Here is a 16,432-nt window from a genome sequence, read left to right as displayed (position 1 = left end):
CTGCGGGTTCGCTACTCATATCGCAGGCTGTCGCCGCGGGCTCTTGTGCTACCGGCAACCCTAGAGTAACCGGGCCTGTTTGCTGGTTGGGTGGAGTAGGCTTAGATCCTTCCACCCCAGGGGCAGGAGCCACAAGCGACAGCTCGCTGCGCGCGGGCTGGGCAGGTGGCAGTGGCCGCTGCGACGCTGCCCCCCGACGCGCCGCATCAGCATAAGGTGTGCTGTGGAAAAGTGAGCACCTCTTACGGGCTTCCTTGAAAGAAATATTTTCTTTTACTTTTAGGGTGATTATGTCCTTTTCTTTTTTCCAGTTCGGGCAGGAACGTGAGTAGGATGCGTGGTCACCACTGCAATTCACACAGTGAGGAGTGCCACTACAATTGTCAGAGGAGTGGCCCTGGACTCCACACCTTGCGCAAGTTATTTGACCACGACAGCTCTGCGAGCCATGGCCGAATCTTTGGCATTGAAAGCACCGTCTAGGGTTAGGGACATATGGTCGGACAGTTAACTTAATGTATCCTGTTTCGATTGTTTCAGGCAGAACGCTAGATCCAAATGTTAGCACAAGATGTTTGGTGGGGATTTCTTTGTTGTCCCGTCTGATGATGATACGTTTTACATTGGTGACGTTTTGATCTTTCCACCCTTCCAGGAGTTCTGCTTCCGATAATTCTAGGAGGTCTGCTTCTGATACGACTCCGCGTGAGCTATTCATTGATCGGTGTGGTGATACAGAAATGGGTATGTTGCCGAACGTCACAAGGTTGCCGAGTTTCTCGTACTGCTGTTTCTGAGGGACCTCAAGAAGAAGGTCTCCGCTAGCCATTTTGATCACTTTGTAACCTGACCCTAAAGCTTCGGTTAAAGATTTCGCAACAATGAATGGTGAAATTGATCTGGCCGGTTTTTGAGAGTTCTCACTGTGTACAACATGGTATTTTGGATAGTTATCTTTTGGTCGGTTGAAAGATAGGCAAAGTTCATCGGTGCGTCCCCTCTTTAGAGGATGACGATCAAGTATGCGGGGAAAAGCTGGTGTTCCCATAACGGTTTGTTTTATTTCGGCGGCAATGGCGGCCACCCACCACGGAGCCCAACTAGGGGACGCTGCAGCACCTAACGCGTAAGGCTGCAGGCGCCAACCGTATATTGCCACTATAACCTAATATATTATACCCAAGGGAGGGCACATACACAAGGTTAACCCAAGCCGCCTGTGAAGATTTGGAAGTAACGGAAGAGAAGAGATGATAGGAGAGCAAAAGAAAGGAGATAGGAAAGCAAAAGGTTGGAGAGGGGGACAGGAAAAGGCGACCACCGATTTCCCCCGGGTGGGTCAGTCCGGGGGTGCCGTCTATGTGAAGCAGAGGCCAAAGAGGTGTGTTGCCTCAGCCGGGGGGCCTTAAAGGTCCGAACACCCGGCATCGGCTCAACCCCCAGGATCCCCCTTTCCCCAGACACGGCTAAGCCGCGCACGGCTACACGCAGGAGGGTCCAACCCCCATGTGCTCGGGTACGTGGTGTCGCAAGTCACCAAACGCCTGCTCACGCAGACGCCCCTGCGGGGAGGACTTTGGCAGTGGTAGCAGCACCAAAGCAGCTGCCCAAATGGTATACCCTATAGTGTTAGATTTCTTGTGCACATGGGTGTACTGTGAAAACACGTTAAAGGAATTCCACAGTTGCTGCAGCATCACGTCTGGATCTGTGGATCACTGAGCGGTTGTTCTGGATCTGTGGATCACTGAGCGGTTGTTTGATCACATGTCTGAATTTCTGTTGTCACTGAGCAGTTCTTTGATCATTAGCTTAGGCTGTATGTTTTCTACATATTATATTACAGCAATGGCGTCAGAGTAGCTGCAAAAATGGGATTTTGCTGTACAATCGCAGGTTGGTTGCTTTCTGACTGTTACATTGCTCTATTTGCTGCAATTGCCGCCAAATGTTGCTTTACCATGTCTGGTGAATGCCTTGAACGTGAACCAGATTTGGATGATGCTTGTGAAAGTATAACATACTCCTTGTATGCAAAGAAAACTATCACACCGGTAGGTGTGGTGGAGTCACTGATGAAATAGAAGTTGAAAAATGAAAGTTCTCGCAAAATCTGGAAGTGTTATGGCGCTTGCCATCAAAAATGTGTAACAATCCAAGCAAACATAAAGATAACCTACCTATTGTGAAGAATATTAAAGTGATGCTTCAAGTTGTCAACTTAAAGCTTGATATACTGGTGCCGATCAAGGAAAGAGTTGAGATTATATAGGATTCAGTGCAATTCATGTTTAATCAGCTTGGCAATCTTGTCAAAATGACCAAATAAAATTGTGACTTTTAAGAGATTGCCATGATAACGTGATGAGGTTGCTGGCATTATTTGGTGCTTGGGAAACAAAGCATCACAGGTATGTGGTGATTGAGCTTCTCAAAAAAGAAATTAGGTGTGCCACTAAAGATATCTAATGAATTGAACCCATAAACCACTGAAAGAAGAGTGTGCAAAGGCAAATGGCTACAGCTATATTTGCACAGTAATAGAAAAGTTGTAATCGGGCTGATGGTGCACAGGTGATGGATGTATATTGCATGTTCGAGGGCTTAATTTTTCATGAGCTACTCATTTTTGTTTTCCTGTTTTGTTTCCATGTGCCTTAGTGAGTGGAATGCCTGACTGCAGACTCCCGTCATTATGTACAATTAACGAAAAATAAAGTAAATTTTACTATGGAACTCTTTATTTGTAACTTCTGTTCAGTTGCAAATGACGCAGTTGTCCCTACTCTGCACTGAATGGTGAAAGGGGGGGGGGGTGAGCGCATGCAGGCATCATATTTACTGGAGCTTTGGGGTGCCCTCACCATGGCTGCTCACATACCCATTTTTCTGGCTGTAACAACCTAGAGTTGGCACAACCCATTTCACGATGATGCCGATGCTAATACGATAGCATTGAAACAATGTAGAGACATTGTATTGCCACCACAGAGATCAGTCATGTGTGAGCCGGGCTCCTCTCTCACGAGTCCCTCTGGACATGCTACGCCTGTTAGCAGGGTTGCCGCTAAGTCGGTGCTTGACATTCGATTCGAATCTGCCCAGCACCTAAGAAATTTTTTTTTGTCATTGATGAGCGGCCCGGCCCATACCTCGTGACCTATTTTTGTTTCAAACTGGGTGTCCTCAGCACAACAGCCCCAGTGCTCTACCCCTTATACCATGGATCACCCAGTGACCCAAGTTTACAGAAAAATGGATAAAGACCCGGACAGACAGGAAGATAGGATATTCCACACTTTTCAGGGTCTAAGAACGGTAATTCTAGGCAATATACACAACTGGCCTGTTACGGATACGTTGCCGGCAATGCAGGAGAACAATTTACAATTTAGAGCTTCTATTGGTAAAACCACAACAATATACACAATTTTGATTTCACAAGAAACAGTACTGCCATCTGGTTTATGTATTCATCTACGTCACAGGCTCCAGAAGGAGTATTGTGTGGAGGGGGGAGGGCATCACATAACAAAGGAGCGAAAAAGTTATACAACGTTAGAAATATAAACAGCGACACAAGATCAACGCGATAAATTGAAAAGAACAGAAAATATAAAATCGTGAAGTAAAAGTCTACCATTAGAAAGCTGGGTTATACAGTGAATAGTACGATTGCATAATTACATAAAACAAGTTACATATGCCAGAAATAGAAAATAGAAACACTTGAAACTACCCAAACATACTGATTTTTTGTCTGAAGGTTATAGTATTGTTAATGTCAGCAATGTTATCGAGAAGACCATTCCAATGCCTAATGGCACGTGGCAAAGCAGATAAGTCAAAGGCATTAGTTCGATCAAAAATGTGCTGGACGCTAAGGCGATTGTGCAAGCACCTAGATGTGTGGGATGGACAAACAAGAGGCAAGGTGGATGAGAGCTCACTATGAATGATTTTATGTAGCAGACAAAGCAACACTACATTCCGGCATGATTCCAAGGATGGTAGTGACAATGACAACGTAATGTTAGATACGCTCAAATATTGGTTGCAATCCCTGGCGATTAAACGTGCAGCACAGTTTTGGCTATACTCAAGAATGCGGATTAGATATGTCTGATGAGGTGACCAAATTGAACCTGCCAATTCTAGTTGGGGCAAGAATAATGTTTGATATACAAGCTTTCTTGTGAAGGAAGGAGCAGCATGGAGGTCGTATTTTTTTGAAGATTGATGATCAAAGCACTTGTGTATATGGAGGTTAATCGATAGTGCATACAACACTGCCACAGTGCAGTCAAGACATTGCAGTAGTGAAAAAAATTCAGAGCACTTATCAAACAAGGACATGTATGCAAACAGCAACACAACACACATGGAGATGAGATGCAGTGCAACAATGCCCTTGTAGCCTACAATGTGTGGTTACTCAATATTTAGAAGCAACCGCACTACCACTAGGGCAACTAGAAGTGTTGTGCATGGGTGACGAGTTGACCGTAGTAGCAGCAGAAGGCACAGGCTGTGAACTTGCGGGGCGATCAGCTGTTGCGACAACAATGAACTGTAGACTGCCTAGGTCGAAGGGAACACAGTACGTTGGCCTGTTGGCTCTTCACTGATGTTGCGTAAGGGCCTATAATTTGTGCAGAAAGCATGTGGCCATCCATGGCTCAATCACAGTTGTATGGTTGTGGGTGCCGATATCGCTCTTAAGTTTTCCAAAAATGCGGGCATGACCAATTTGTTCATCTGCAGTTTCACCTTTCTGTCACCACCAAAGAACACTGCCAATGGTGCAGTTTTTTAGTAGGCTTATTTTTTTTAAAAGCACCTTAAAAGAACATTGCCAAGAATTTCTCATCAAATTGACAAAACACAAAGAACAAACCAGCTTAGCTAGCCTCCCCATTTTGCAAACAGAATAGCAGCTCACTTTGAAGAAAATGGGCCCATATTGTCATCATGCTTACTGATCAGGGCATGCAAAGCGTGGAATGCCAGATTGGGAGCAGTACTGGGGCACTCCTGACAATCTTCTCATGGTAGACATTGTCTTATAACACATGCTAGGCATGTATATATGCTACATGCTTTTAATGTGAGAAAAACTGCAAAGCTGGCCGGCAGCATATCGCAGCACCTTCGCCATCGGCGTCTGTCAAGCAAGGACTGGTTAATTAAATATTATTGCGTCCACGCTACCGAATAGGGCGGGCACAGAGGCGCCGCTCCAGGGCGCCGGTTCGCGAACTGGCCGTTGCCAAGACGCCGACGTGAATGGGATATTTCGAGCGTCTGCGCAGCACGGATTTCACGGCAGTCTGCCACCACAGCTGCACCACTCGTTTCAAGCAAAGAGCACAAACTGAGGCCTCATGGCGTTCTGCCACCACAGCTGCGCCATTCGTTTCAAGCACAGTACTTGAACCACACATTCAGCGCTGAACCGTGGGCGGTCGACGCAGTCACATTTTTATTACTTTTAGAGAGCAGCCCATCCCTCGACGTCCGTTATGCAAAGACGGACGCGGTTCGCTGAACTGCACTGCCGAGGCGCTACGCCACTTCGACATTTCAATCGTCACCACCTCCGCATTGTCAAGGAACACGGATCACACAACGCAGGTCCTGTATTGCCAGAGCTCACCGAGGCCACAGCCGCACTGCCACACAAGCACTACTCACGGCTTTCCGCCAACTAACACAGAACCTACAACCAATACACAAGCAACGCAAGCACAATCACACACGCAATGTTGAACAACCCGCGGTCGGCGCGGGCCAGAGAACGATCACGCTGAGAACGAACACGCCATCTCAGTGATCTCACGCCGTCGTCACTTGGCGCCACCATCGCGCCTTCTCAAATGTCCCTAAATGATCTTGTCCCTAGGTGCCTAGGATCGAGTCACGTGAGGGATTTTTGTACGACATTTATGGCGTTTTTCACTGGTCGATCTGGAGCAGCCGCCGAAATCCTGGAGCGAGCGCTCGGATTTCACGAATCCGAATCTGCCAGTGGAAAGCAAAAACGCTCCGCGGGGGATCATACAGGAAGTTCGCGTACACGTCGCACAAACCGGTTCCGGAAACTATGCTCGACTTCCGCTCTACGTTTCCACGGCAACCAAAGTCGCCGTCCGCCGCGCGTGTTTTGACTTTGGCAGTCGGGGAGCCCGTCATTTCGGTGTCGCACCCCCAAACATCGAGCATGAACAACGTGGAAGTTACGCCTTCTGTGCGCCGGCTGTTGCTGGATATCCTCGGGAAAGGTGGAAATGAGTCCAACGGTAAGTGGCACTTACTTGACATGGTTCATAACATCAAATTCCGCGTGTCAATTTAGACAGTCAAGTTAGCCAAGGAATATTTTTTGTCGCATAGTATGCTTAAGCACGTGTTGTTATTAAGCACGTGTTCAGATATAACGAACGTGCCTCAAGCGTCGAGCTCATGTATGCAGCTTTCTTGTTGTACTTAGCAGCACAATTCAATTATCAAACTTTTTAATTATGCAGAAAAACTCGTGCTGGAGAGTTGTATATATTTATAGGATATTGCAATTAACTTCTGTAGCTCCGGGCGATTTGCCCCCTAGAAGCCTTTCGGAAAATCTGTCTTTAAACACAAAAATGGGTTATAGGTGTCACGTTTCAGCCGACATAAAATCCCTAGTTTTATATACCTACGCACGCGCACTGTCGTGTATTTCCCAATGCTCGGCGATTAGGTCGAGTTTACCACCTCTATAAAAAGCATTGCACGCTTCGTGAGATCCCAAGTGGCTTACGCTTACAAAACAGCCCTCTTTGTTTTCAATTCTGACCGCAAGTTGTTATTCTTGTTTTCTGCTTTCTGTATTTGAAGGTGCTGCCAACTGTGACGCCGACGCTTCGACCAATGAAGAAAATGGATCATCAGTAAATGGCAAGTTGCTCTGCGCTCAACAATATAGTCTGTATAAAATCGCTTTCAGCGGCGTTTACGGTCTGCACCGGCACGGCGACTGCGCATACCACAGCCACAAAAAACTTCGCGAGCGCCACTAGCCAGGCGCACGGACACATAATCCGACCCGCGATGCCGATATATTAGTGCGCGAGCTCCCTTATCTTTAGCTTTACTTTCGCGGAAACTTCGCGCATCGTACTGATCTCTCTATAAAACCCTCACCACAATCGGCGCGCGTGCTCGGTTCTCTTTTTGTTAGACATAAGAGACAGAAAAGGCGCCTGTCCGTCCCGTTCACCACGGCTCTACAAGCGTTATTTATTTTTCTATGGCTTTGAGGGAAAATACTAACCTTAGGTGTGTTTATTTTCCGAGGCTTTTCACAGGCTCAATAATGTTCACCAAACAAGAACATTGCGATTTTAATGGTTCCCCGTGACCTTCTCAAGTAATATTTGAAGCACAGAAAAAAATGTGTCAGAATTTTAGGACAAACTCAAGAGTTGTCAATTTAGGAGCAGACACCTCCCAAAGAAGCACATGGAGACAATACTTTTTAACATTCATATAAATGATACAAAAATCATCAGTAGCTTATCATACTATATAATAGACTCAGATGACACTATCCACTTCTCACACCATGCTGATAAATGTATTAGTGAATGTCACATCCAGATAACATGGTGCTTGATAAGCTATCTTTGTGAAGCAACACAATCCTAACCAAGCCCCGTCATGTTAACGATGAGATTATATTATATATATTATTATTACTATATTATTAAATGCTTGAATGTGAATGACAATAACCAATGTCGTAGTTATGTTGGCTTTCTTTGTATACTTTGAAATGTGTAAGAAATGTTTAGTCTTTAGTACAATATGTGCTTGTGTATTTTTTGTGTTGGAAAGATGTTTCACTATGACGTATCAGTTTGTGACCACATTAGAAAGGAACTGTGTATTGTACAAATAATAATTTGTTTGGCCGAGATATTACTATGTATACCGTAATAAGCATGTTCGTCAATGCGTTAACTCATATATGAACAATTTATTCAAAATGTCTGCTGCCTAATACATTAGGGGCAGAGGCCTTTGTCAAGACACTAAAAAAGCTTTTTTTTTTTCGTTGTCCTAGCACTTGCACTATTCGTTTTGTAAAGAACGAATGCTCAGTTAAAAGAATGATGGACAAAATTATAGGATGCCATATGTCTCAATAAGCAACAAGTAAAGATAATGCCTCAAGAATGTATGTGCACTGTCAGGTCTACCTTAATGGTTTATTTACATTAGTGCTTTTGAACTATCAAACACAGGTTCAGCTGCATCCAATGGTGCATCCACAAGTGGGGCTGGCCAGATAAGAAAGGCTGCTGCGCGTGGTAAGTACGCTTACAATACATTCACCATTGGCTCTAATGGAAATGAGGAGGGTGGCAGGGGTTATGGTTTCGTCCCTGAAGAGACCCTTTGTTTTTATGTGACATTTCCAAATTTACACTGAAACAAGCTCCTCAGCTTGTAAAAAAAACTTTTACGGGGTCACAAACAATGTGATGTGAACTGTGTGTAAATATTTGTTTCATCGCTGAAGTGCTGGAGGGGGATACCCACCATTCTCATTCATTGTACACAGCTCTAAAGTCAGTGTGTATACAACAAAACTCGTTCCAGGCTCAGAATAAGCAGTCTGCTGCTCAGAATAGGCTGCCCCATTAACAAAAGGCTAACCTTTTTTTTTCTCGAAAGCACAATTTTGCTCCCCACAAAACCAGTCTGAGGTATCGGTACTGAACATTCTCTAAAAGTGAAATGCTTAGTGCAAATAAATGGCAGCAAAGACCGGTACCTAGCTGATCTGGTTTAAGACAAACATATAGAAATTTTCCCAATAAGCTGTGCAGTTGAAAGTTGCAATTGGTATTGAGTTATTCAGTTTGTTCCTGTTAAAGCGACATTCTCTAAACAGGATTCAAAATTTTTTGCAAGTTTATCTAATAGATTATTACTGCTTTTATCTTGTGTTATAGTTACATGGGTGCTGGTACGTCCGTAAAAGGATACACAAACTGCATGTGCAGCTGTTTATCCTTAAGGGGGACGTGCATGATCAAAATTTTCGATTATCCGATTTATTTTTTTTCCCAGATCCTCGAAACTTCATTTACCTCGTTGTGAATTATAACAAAATACACCATAGAAATTGAGAAAACAGCACTTTCCTAGGGTGCTGTCATCAAAAATTGCCAAAAAATCGGATTTGGAGCTGTTTCATCAGCTTTCTTTTTTTGTGGAGTTGCTTTCAGTCATCCCAGTGCCATTTCACAATGAATGAAGAAAAAATCATTCTATCTTTTGCACTTAATCATTGAGTGCAACACAGCTGTCCATTTCATCTGCACCTTATAAATTTTTTTTGCAAAGGCCATTAGTTAGACAATATGCATAGGAAAGTTCAAAAAAACAATTTGGTGCTCATTATGGCATTTTAAAAATAAACCAATAGCTTTATTGCACAGAATGGACCTTTGCAAACATGCTGATGAGAAAATCTTGGCAAACGTATGTGTAATTAATATTAGGATGACCATTAGAGGCTGTCAAGGGTTGTAACTCTATAATGTAACTATAATTGATAGCACAAAACTGATTTCAGTTATGATATCAGCTAACAAATCACACATGCATGCCAAATTTCATCAATTTATTCCCATAAATAAAAAACAGTCTTTATTGCCATGTCCCCAGCTCAAACTTCATTTTTGAAGTTTGAAACAATTATGTACTTTTCCTTTACAAGGTTAGTGCTGGGTACATTAAGCGAAATGGTGATAAATATTAAAAAATGTATTTTGTTGTTGAACATTCCAGCTCCAGGGTGCGAATGGACAAGTGGAGAAACAAAGCTCCTGCTTGATTTGTATGGAACTTACTTCCCTCAAGTGGGCCCTCTAAAAAAATTCAAAAATAAAAGGCAATGTTTGAAAAAATTGCAGCAGAGCTGAGACAAAGAATTGGCACGATCAAGAGCGGAGAGCAATGTTGCACAAGATATAAAACAGTGCTAAAGAGAAAAAATATAGCATCAGTTGAAAATAACATATCGGGCAATTCGCCAACTGAGGTCCCCTATGAGGATGAGCTAGATAAGATTAGGTGGCTCGACGACAGCCTGGAGCCAGAGGTGGTGAGGGACGCAAGCGGTGTGGTGTCGAGAAAGACACATCCACAGTCACCAGCATCACAGTCCATCTACCTTGGCACATCTAGCCCTGCAAGTTCGGCTAGTAGTACCACAGAGACTGCTGCTGGTTCCCTTGAGCAGGAGCAGCAGCCCGGAGATGACGGAAGAAAAAATCGGCCAAGTACAGCCCGGATGTTCCAAATGACTGCGTTCTTGGAGAAGGTTGAAGAGATAGAAGAGCGCAGGGCAAAGCGGAAAGCAGAGAGAGACAACAAAAAAAGAAGAAAGAAGACTTGAGAAGATGCAGCGGCGGGAGCAGATGCATGCAGAAAAGATGAGCCTTCTGCGTGAAGCTTTTGGCCTCGACCAAAATGATTAAAATGTAATAAAAACATGTTTATTGCAAAGATGATGCTCCTTGACATTACACTAACATACAGCAATCACACTTTCAGTGATGGAAGCAACATTTTACTTTCTGGAGCAGAAAAAATGCTAGTTACGAGCATCTATTGGTGTACTTGGAGCAGATGGCAAGATATTCCATACGACTCCTGGAGTTAAAAGCATCACTGAAGCATCTTATAATATTAGTATTTATTATGAAACATATTACACATACACTAATCAATGCAAGTTGCAAGAAACAAACAATTCAGAAGACGGATTGGTCTCGAACGCACAGTAAAATGAGCTATATAATAAAAATACCAGTACTTGTGGCAGAAATGACATCAAACCGGTAAAGCTATGCAACACATTATAGAAGTAACCACAATCACATATAACCGTTGCCAAAGCAGCAGTTAATAATCGGTATGAGATCGAATTCATCTCGGTCACTTTTACATTTCACAAAAATACTCTGCAAGTCAAGTTCAAAAATACAGCTCAATGAGCTATATATTTCAAATACCTGTTCTTGTGGCAGAAACGATATCAAAGCCGATACAGCTGAGCATCACAATTAAAAGTAATCAGTCACATATCACAGTTGCCACAGTAGCAGTTGGTAATCAGTATGAGATCAAATTTCCCAGCACCGTTTCAGAGCAATTACTAACAAAAATGAGTTTGGAGCAGCATTTATCTTTTGGAGCAACACTTCCATCCCTGCAGTTTGAAAATGCATAACATTGCACATGCATGTACACAACCCCACTTTTTTCCCCTCTGAGCATTGTACGGACGATGTAAAAGAAAACTGTTGCACAATTATTATCTTGTGTGTAAAATATTTGTTAATGTAACTTTTTTACTTATTTAGGTACTTTTATTTAATTACGCTTCATAAAGAGCAGCCGCCATAAATTCTTTCTGAATAACAATTGGGGGGGGCCCCATTAGCAAATTTGTTGGATCTCCAAATAGTTTATCTCGTAAATGCACAACTTATGTTAATTAACCTTTCAAAGGTTAATGCAAAGCATTTGTGGTGTGCCTTTCAACTTGTCTCATTGACCTGTCGATCATGCGACTGATTGGTTAAAAGAAGCGATCGGTCGCACCGCTTGCTCGGCCATGGTTGGGTCTTATAACTGCTACAATAAAGTTTTGCATTCTATAACTGTTCCTGGTGTGTATGGTAACTCATACAGTCTTTGGCACATCTTGGGCACTTCTTGCTAGGTGGGTAGGTTCCTCTCTAGCATTGCTTGAATCAAGCGCCCCCGCTTTTCCTCCCCTTGTCGACGCAGTGCGGCTTCACTCGATGTCAGGGGGCCGCAGCTGTGGCTGTCATCATCTGGTGGTGCTTGCCAGTTCCACGCTGTGCTTACATCGTCACTATATGGTGGCACATCTACATCCCCAGAACTAATGCACAGGTTGTGCAATACACAACAAGAAATTATGAACTTATTCATTTTGTCCACGAAAAAGAAGTCCAGGTGCAGCAGCTGGCGGAACCTGCCCTTTAGGTCACCAAAAGCATTCTCAATTTTAACTCTGGTGGCAGAAAATTTTATATTAAAGGCACGTTGACTTGAATTCAGATGGCCATAGTCACGAAATGGTGTGATGAGGTAATCCCGAAGTGGATAAGCAGCATCTCCAAGAACATGAAACTTTCCAAAGCAACAAATGCCAGGCAACCGCTCTGCCAGCCTAGACTTCCTGAAAATTCTAGAGTCATGGATTTTGCTAGGACTGCCAACTGTGACGTCCAGAAACTTCTGGTAGTCGCACACAGCTTGAAGAGTCAACGATGGATAGCTGTGCCTGTTGACATATGTAGAGCGCACCTTTTTAGCAGGGCACCGGACACTTATATATGATCCATCAATGCATCCAATTGTATTGGGCACTCCCGACACCTGCAATATTAAGAGAAATTTGTAGCGGTAGCAACACAGGCGTCGCATGAGAATTACATAGACGCTCGCATCTACACAAGGCACAAGCGGCTGGCATGCATTGGCCGAGGCTAGCGTTCCGAGAGAGGTTTAAAAATGCTACGCTAAGAGATCAAGTGTCAGTTTTTCTTCTCCCGCGAGAGCCCAAGACTTTACCGGTCTACGTGGTCGCTCGTCGCCACAAATTAAACAACACCTGTGACAGAAATTAAACATTTAAGCAGCTTAACTAAATTGAATGAGTAGCTTTTTGGCCTAAATGGGGATCAAGTTTAATCGGGGGAAAAGCATCATGTTGCAGACTATTGTTGCTAAATAGAGTGCATGGCATCAATAAAACAGTGAAACATCAATAAAATTCTTACCTGCTCAAAGTCTTCTGACAGCTGATCGAGGTCTGCTGGAAACGTTATAATTTGCTTGGCAATTTCCACCAAGTACTCAAGCATGCGCTCAACAATCCTAGAATGCAGTAGCTTCTCCAATGCCGAATCGACTGGCTACGTCCCTTAAGCACGCCTTGTTTGCAGCAAACCTGAAAAAGTATGCATATTTTATGAACAATCCGTATAAGCAACGAGTTAGATGGAATACCTGCAATAAAATGCTAACCGCTCAAATAATGGTATGCCCTTTAATCTGTTCAGGCGCTATACACGATATGGAGCTTGCAATCTTTGTACCAAAAAAGTAGGAAGAATCGGAATATTAGCCAGGTATGCAATGTACTGCTGACTCCTTATTGCTTCTCGGACGGAAGTAGGGGTGGAAGCCTGGCTATTACATGCTGCTTCTATGCCTATGATGCTATCCCTATGACACAGGTGTGTGCACAAATGTTAAAATTTTACCCTTTCACATCTGCAACCGAATTGTGCAAGATAAAATAGTGCCTAGCTTGTAAAAGCTACAGTATGTATAAAAGTGGCCCTTGCGTCAATCGTTTTCTTCGCCATTTACGAATGCGGTTCAGGTGTGTTGCATGTGAACCAGGGGATCTGATCTCATGCTGGACATTTATGCAGTGTCGGCAATCTTCAAATTAAATATAAAGAGATAGAAACAATTTCTGCGTAAAGGAGTCAATGTACGTTTCACGGAAATAAACATTTAAGGTTTTGAATGACTTTGGAATGCAAAAATATGAGCGCTCGATCTAAACGCACACCTTGTGCGTTTTGATCGAGCGGCCGTGACAGAACGAACACCACAGAATTTCATTATATTTCACTACTTCAAGAAAGCATGACCTAAGGTTAAGTAAACAGGCGCACAAGACTCAAAACAACTTGTTGACTCACCAGATGAAGACCAGAACGTGCTCTTCAGCGGTTTTAGAAGGGGACCCGCCACGATCACTGCGAGGATAGAAATCAGAGTTCTCGAACCTACTGATCAGGCTGTCCGCGACAGCTCTCGAAACTCTGAAGTTCCTGCGGAACTGCAAACAAGTAAATATTTAGCAGACGGAATAACGAGATATCTGCAGTATAGTGGGGCTATGCTTACCTCCTCATCCGAGTACTGCCGCACAACGTCCTGAACGAATCCGACAATCCTCGGACATTTACGCGGCGGTTCAGAGAAGGCCTCCCGATAGAAGGCTTCGTACAGCGCCTGAGTAACCTCATAATCGCTGCCGTCCGAGCTAGAAGAGCTACTGCTTGAACTGCTCTGATCGCTAAACGCGAGCTCTACAGCAGTAGCGAACGCAGCCATTTTGCGAAGCAGCACAATGTTGTGCGTACCGATTTCACTTGAAGACGGAAGTGACGCGTGCTATTTCCGCCCGAATCCGCGCCTCGGTGGCGGAGCAAGTAAGAGCGATCCGGCGCGGAGCGAGTTGATCCGAAACGACCAGTAGAAAGCGCGAACCCGCTCCTGATCGACCAGTGAAATTCGGATTCGTTGCCGCGGAGCAAGAAATCCTGCTCCGAATCGACCAGTGAAAAACGCCATTAGACGCACGCCATCTATTGACCCTTTTCGCGGCGATCCCGTGGGCGCTGCCATGTTTGATCACGTGGTGACGCGTCCATTGCTTGCCTCAGCCGCCTCCGTTGCCTCCTTGTTTACAATGGAAGTGTATGACGCTGGCGCGGCTTAGAAAACCTCCGTTTTCTGATATATCATAGACGGTGACTAGGTGGACGACAGGAAGCTTTTATCACAGCTTCAGAGAACATGCAAAAGCGCTTTCGGAGCTGATTAAGCTATGTCCAAACGGCGCAAGCAGCGTATATAGGGCTTGTTCTAATAGCGGGGCTAAATATGTATTCCAAACTATTCAAACATTCCGCTCATGAATTCAGTCAGGATTAGTGTGTTTTGCTCTTTGCTCTTTATTCGGCAAATAAATATTTTGAAGCAGCGGCTTGTAAGTATGACTCTGAAGTTCCTCGGTGCGGCCACTATCTGATTATTTTCTGCCTAATCGCTCGCGGGTGTGCTCAGTTCCGATAGATTTGTTCTTGCTGCGCACAAGGCTTAAAGCGTAGCTGTTTTGTAAATTGCAATACCTTGTAGCAAATATATATTACAGCTAGTAACTCGCTTACTCTTTTGGACCGTCACGAAACATTCAGCTTCGACCATTCGTGCGCCATCGCTGTATTTGCTGATAATAACTGAATCCTGGCTAACTGACGATATCACCGATAGCGAGGTTCTTGCTGATCTGCCGAACTTCTGCCTTTACCGGAAAGATAGCAAAATCTCACGAGGCGGTGCTGTGCTTATCGCCGATATGATATGATATGGCTAATCTGCCACGCTTCACCGCAGATTGTTCTTTTGGGCGTTTGCTACAGACCACCACATAACATTCCATATTTTTCACATAAACTTAATAACATCTTGAGCGAAATCGTAGGGAATGATGGTGCTAAATAATTTGTTAATGTGTGCCTTAATTTCAGTCAAACTCAACTTATACTAGAGCCCACACGGGTTACAGAAGACACCTCTAATGTACTCGACCTTATACTAACCAGCCATCCCGACAGTCTATCATCGATAACTTACCTGCATGAGGTAAGCGATCATAAAGTAATCCATGCCACCTTCACGTTTAAACCCATACCAAAACAAAAATCCAACAAAACTATATGCTTATATGATAAAGGAAACTACGAAGCTATTAATAATGAGTTAGGCGACTTCTTTTCAACTTTCGAGACATTCCCTATGCACTCACTTCAAGAGAAGTGGACACTATTTAGAAACAAAATTAATGAACTCGTTAACAAATATATACCAAGAATAACTATGCACACGAATCAAAATAAGCCATGGTTCACCAAAGCACTAAGAATGCTTGAAAACAAAAAGAAACGTCGCTTCCGACTAGCCACGCGTCTTGGAAGCACCGAGGCATGGTCAAACTACCACATCGCAGAAAACGCCTACCTGAGTGCCATTTGCACTGCTAAAAAATATTTTTTTAACGTCGACCTACCGCAACTACTTACTCGAAATCCTCGGCAATTATGGCGCATTTTAAATCCTCAAGAAGCTCGCACTATCAGCGTGACGAATGCAGCAGGCGAAACAGCCACAGATGCCGAGTGCGCTGATATTTTCAATGAAGCATTTTTTTTCAGTGTTTACAAAAGAAACTACCCCCCCCCCCCCCAGACTTTCCGCTATCTACTAACATATCATTGCATATGCCGCCCATTGTGTTTTCGACAAATGGCATACTGTCAATCATCGAAAAAAAACAAATTAAGTAGTTTTTCTGGTGTAGACGAAATCAACTCAAAGATTCTAAAGAATACTAAGCATATATCTGTGGCATGTTTCAGTCTATTATTCTCGCAGTCATTGTCTACAGGTGCCTTACCATGTGATTGGAAAGTGGGGAAGGTCGTTTAAGTCTTCAAAGCAGGTAACAAAGACTCTCCCTTAAACTACCGTCCCATTC

General features: G+C 43.8%; 1 pseudogene; it reads right to left on the bottom strand.

Annotated features, from left to right (window-relative positions):
- Window positions 1–10,630: 10,630 nt before the first annotated feature.
- Window positions 10,631–14,226, bottom strand: LOC119443915 (putative nuclease HARBI1; annotated as a pseudogene).
- Window positions 14,227–16,432: the final 2,206 nt, after the last annotated feature.

The sequence above is a fragment of the Dermacentor silvarum genome, chromosome 3 (assembly GCF_013339745.2).
Source record: "Dermacentor silvarum isolate Dsil-2018 chromosome 3, BIME_Dsil_1.4, whole genome shotgun sequence".
NCBI classification, from domain to species: Eukaryota; Metazoa; Arthropoda; class Arachnida; order Ixodida; family Ixodidae; genus Dermacentor; species Dermacentor silvarum.
This window is presented reverse-complemented; position numbering and strand designations above follow the sequence as displayed.